Source organism: Mandrillus leucophaeus, unplaced genomic scaffold, assembly GCF_000951045.1.
Source record: "Mandrillus leucophaeus isolate KB7577 unplaced genomic scaffold, Mleu.le_1.0 Scaffold202, whole genome shotgun sequence".
NCBI lineage: Eukaryota > Metazoa > Chordata > Mammalia > Primates > Cercopithecidae > Mandrillus > Mandrillus leucophaeus.
Genome location: NW_012102055.1, coordinates 841,204 through 846,278, shown reverse-complemented (window position 1 = coordinate 846,278; position 5,075 = coordinate 841,204).

The following is a 5,075-nucleotide window of genomic DNA, read 5'->3' as shown; positions in this document are numbered from 1 at the left end:
TAAAGATTTGTATTAGTATTTTTCGTAGGACAGATCTACTTCTCGTCACAAATTCTTTCAGTTTTGTTTATCTAGAAATATCTTAATTTCTCCTTTATATTTGAAGAATAGTTTTGCTGAGTATAGAATTTTTGACCAGCAGCCTTGAAACATTTTGAATACATTATCCCACTGTCCTCTGGCTTCTGTAGTTTCTAATGAGAAATCAACTATTAATCTTATTAAGGATATCTTGTTGTGATGAATCATTCTCTCTTGTTGGTTTTGAGATCATTTTATAAGGTTTGGTTTTTGATAGCTTGAGTATGATATGTTAGGTATGGATTTCTTTGAGTTTATCCTACTTCAAGTTCACTGAGCTTCTTGGATGTGTGCATTAATATTTTTAATTAAATTTGAAAACTTCTTCATCACTACTTTTTTGAATATTTTTTTCTGTTCCTTTTTCTCTTTTCTCTCTATCTGCAGTTTCTATCATTTATATATGACTTTACTAGATGGTGTCCCACAGGTCTCTTAGTTTCTGTTTCTTTTTAAAAAATTCCTTTTTCTTTTGGCTCCTCAGGATGGACAATTTTAATTGACTTATCTTCAAATCCACTGATTCTTTCTATGTGTGCTCAGATGTTCTGTGAAAAGCTTCTAATGAATTTTAAATTTTAGTTATTATAATCTTCACACTCCAGATTTTCTGTTTGATTTTCTTTTATAATTTCTGTCTTTTTTTAATTTTTTTTTTTTTTGAGATGGAGTCTCGCTCTATTGTCCATGATGAAGTGCAGTGGCACGATCTCAGCTCACTGCAACCTGTGCCTCCTGGGTTCAAGCGATTCTCCTGCCTCAGCCTCCCAAGTAGCTGGTACTACAGACATGTGCCACCAAGCCCAGCTAATTATAATTTCTGTCTTTATAGATATTTTTAATTTGTTAACAAATTGGGAAAAGATGAAGAAAACAACTCTGCTCTATTGGTTTTCTTTATCTGCCTATGGTTTCTTTTGGTTTTTAAAGCATATTTAAGTCAGTTAATTTAATATCTTTGGTGAGGTAAAGGTCTGTTCTTCCTCAGGGACTGTTTTGTTACCTTTCTTGTAAATAGAACATACTCTTGTTTCTTTGCATGCTTTGTAATTTTTTGCTAAAACCTGGACATTTTGAATATTATAATGTGGTAACTATAGATCAGTTTTATTTCTTTCAAGACTTTGCTGTAATTGTTGTTTGTCATTACTGTTGTTACTGCTTTTTTTAGTGACTTTTCATGCACTAATTCTGTAAAATCTATATTTGTTGTGCATAGCCACTGAAATCTCTGCTTCATTCGTTCAGTGGTCAGCTAACAGTTAGACAGATTTTCTTAAATGTCTGAAACAGATAAGTCTACAGGTTATACGAAGAGGCTTTTTGTGCACATTGGGGCACATTTTTAATGCTCCAGCAGATAGTTCACAACTTTGCCTTACCCTTTACTTCTTACTTGTGTGGAGACTCGAGGTCACTTAGAGGCAAGAGTTTAAGACCTTCTCAGATTTTCCTGGTCATATGCATATCATTATGCATACGTAGCTGTCTACATTTCCAAGAACATGTTGGACCTTTACAAAGCTGCATGGGCATCTCATTCTCAAGCTTTTCCTTTTAAGTTTTTGATCAGCTTGCTCTTTTACCCAACTACGATCACCATTTCAGGCTGCTGTAGTGTTAAGCAATTGCCACTAACTGTTTCCAACATATACTCCAGTATGAAAGGCTGTTTGCACTGAGTTAGCTCTGAGTCTGGTCGAATAAAGATAAACTTTGATTTTCCAGGGAAGATCAAATCATGACAGTCATATGAGAATGGGAATTTAGAAGATCTTTAACCCCATTCTGCCCTCTCCAGTGGCTTTTAAGATGCTGGTTTTCACTATGACTGTGAAGCTGTTGGTTTTCAGGGCTACCATGGATCTAGGGGAAGGAGAATGAGTATAGGACAAATTAAAACACCACACCACTCTTGTTTTCTTACTGAGGTTGAGACCTTTTTCCTTGAATAAACACTCTCCAAATTGTTGCAAGTTTTTTTTTTTTTTAATTTTTACAGTTATACAAAAGTTTATTTGGATATTTTTTGCCAGTGTTCTCATTGTTTTTCTGGAAGAGAGGATTTTTAGAGGTCCTTACACCATCATTTCTGCTGATGTCACTCTCCATTCATCTACCTTTTAAAGCTAACCACAGAAGTACATGGGCTTTGGGATCGGAAGTCTTGAAAAATAATTCTAGCTTAGTTATTAACCAGCTGGTGATCTTAGAAGTTTCTTAACCTCTCAGAATTTTTATCCTGTCAAATGAAGCTCCACTGTAGGATGTGCGAGCATATTAGATGACACACACAATGTTGCAACGTAAACTCTAAGATATTTGCACATACAATATATTTCTTTCTATAATCTGCACTTCAAAGTGCATTGATCTTTTCTTTTTCTGGGTGTTAAGACCATGAGTATCTGATTTCTTCCTTTTGACCCCCTATAGTTCCCAGAGTTGGCCCTTTCTTTGTGTCCTCTGTGATGAACAGACTTTAAGGTGGCCTCATGATTCCCGCCTCCTAGTATTTATGCCTTTGTTTAAGTCCCTCTTCTTGAGTGTAGGTGGGGCCTGCGACTCGCTTCTAATCAATACCATATGACAAAGTGATGATACTTCACTCCTGTGATGATGTTACATTATCTAAAACTCTGTCTTGCTTGTAGGCTTTTTAATTTTTTTGAAATTTAAAGTTTTATTTTATTTTATTTAGCTTTACTGAGGTATAATTGACAAAATATGTCATAGGCATTTGTAAACCAAAGTAATTCCATGTTGAACAGGAGCTAGGAAAAATGAGGCTGAGACCTACTTGGCTGCATTCCCAGATGGTTAAGGCATTCTAAGCCACAGAATGAGATAGGAAGTCGGCACAAGATACAGGTCATAAAGACCTTGCTGATAAAATAGGCTGTAGTAAAGAAGCTGGCTGAAACTCACCAAAACCAAGATGACCATGAAAGTGACCCCTGGTCATCCTCACTGCTACACTCGCACCAGTGCTATGACAGTTTGCAATTGTCATGGTAATGTCAGGAAGTTGCCTGATATGGCCTAAAAAGGGGAGACATGAATAATCCACCGCTTGTTTAACATATCATCCAGAAATAACCATAAAAATGGGAAACCAGCCGTCCTCAGGGCTGCCCTGTCTATGGAATAGCCATTCTTTTATTCCTTTACTTTCTTAATAAACTTGCTTTTGCTTTGTACTGTGGACTCTCCCCCAATTCTTTCTTGTGTGAGATTCAAGAATGCTCTCTTGAGGTCTGGATCCAGACCCCTTTCCTGTAACAATTAGACTTGTCCTTTTTCTCATTGCTGGTTTTGGGGAAGCAAGCTTCTGTGCCGTGCAGCGTGGCCTGTGGAGAGGGACACAGGGCAAGGAACTCCTCTGGGAGCTGAGGGTGGCCTCCGGCCAACAGTCTTGTTTTATGGCTGCAAGGAAATGAGTTCTGCCAACAACTTGAGTGAATTTAGAAGTCAATGACTTTTATAGGAACTCCTAAGGCCAGATAGAACAAGAATGATGATCCCCATTTAGAAAAAATGATTCCAAGATGGTAAGGTTTGTCTGATCCCTACTTCTCCAATGTGAAGAAAGCATCAGGAACCAGTAAGGAATCTGGGTTGTCTTCCTGTCGGAGAAACAGTAAGAAGTTAAGAGACTATTTTGCTCTTCACAGGCAAATCACAAAGCTCCCCCCAGCCCCTCCTGCAGGTGGGCAGCAGGTCCTCTGGTACCTGGCCCCTGGACAGTGCCTGATGCAAGGCCCTTAGCCAGATTCCTATGAGGCCTGACTATGGGGAGTACCAAGAGGCCCCATCCCCCCAACAGTTCCCCCAGTGCCAGGGAACATCAGACACACATCTCCTGGCAGGCGGGCACCAGCAGGCATCTGCTTATGCCCAGTGCTCCAAGCTGCATGTGGAGAAGGTTGGTGCACCTACCCCAAGGACTGCATCACTACACCTGTCTAGTGGAGATGGGGTCGGTGCCTCCCCTGTCGGGTGCATGACTGTCCCTGGTTCTCAAAAACCATGTACCTCTGGGGAGGCCAGCTGTGCTCCAGCAAATGACAAATGCTCCCTGAAGGTGGGAGAGATGAATGAATTTGAAGAGCCACCTTCCCAGCTCTCCCCTTCTCAGCTCTGCTGCCATGGGCTGTCCTGCCTGCATCTCCACACTCGGAGGCAGCTGACACGCAAGGACCCAGTTCCAGATGGCTTCATCCCATAGCAGGTGCCATTCAAGGCTGTCCCTGCACTCCCTGGATCCCATCACTGGGCAAATTAGTGTGGAAGCTGGAACAACTATACGTCAGTTTGCCACCGTCTGGCAGAGGCCCCCTCAGGGCTGTTGATTGTGGTGAGATGAGGGGATGCTGTGTGTCAGCCCTGAGCATTCGCAGAGCTTTGGAGCCAGCACAGGACCTGCCATGCTTTTATTATGCCTTAACAGCAAGAACCAGCCCACCCTGGGCTTAAGGGACAGCCTCTACTCTCCTGTTATTGTGTTTCAAAGTCTATGAATGTGAATGAGTTCATTTTTCTGGTGAAGACATCTATAGCTTTCATTATAGTTTCTAACAGTTACTGAGTTTTTTTTCCAGGTACTGTTCTTAGCACTTTCCATATATTCATGCCTTTCCATTTTTATGATAACCCCTTTGAGGTGTGTATCATTACTACATTCATCTTACAGAGAGAAAATTGAGGGCTGGAGACAGTAAGGTTACACGTTGAGAAAGTAGGAGAGTAAAGATCTCAAACTCAGGTTGCACTGCAAGAGAGTCTGCTATCCAAAAAATGTTGCAGTGTCTTGTTTCAATGAGCCCATTTGGAAAATAACATTACCTCCCTCTTCCTTGTAGCTCGAGACAAGGTTATTCATAAGGTGGTTGTATCTATTTTCATTAACCAGTGTGGTACACGATGTGATCTTTTCAAATGACTTGCTCTAGGACCCATTTCTCCATGTTTAAAATTTCTTTTCCTCCCTCCCT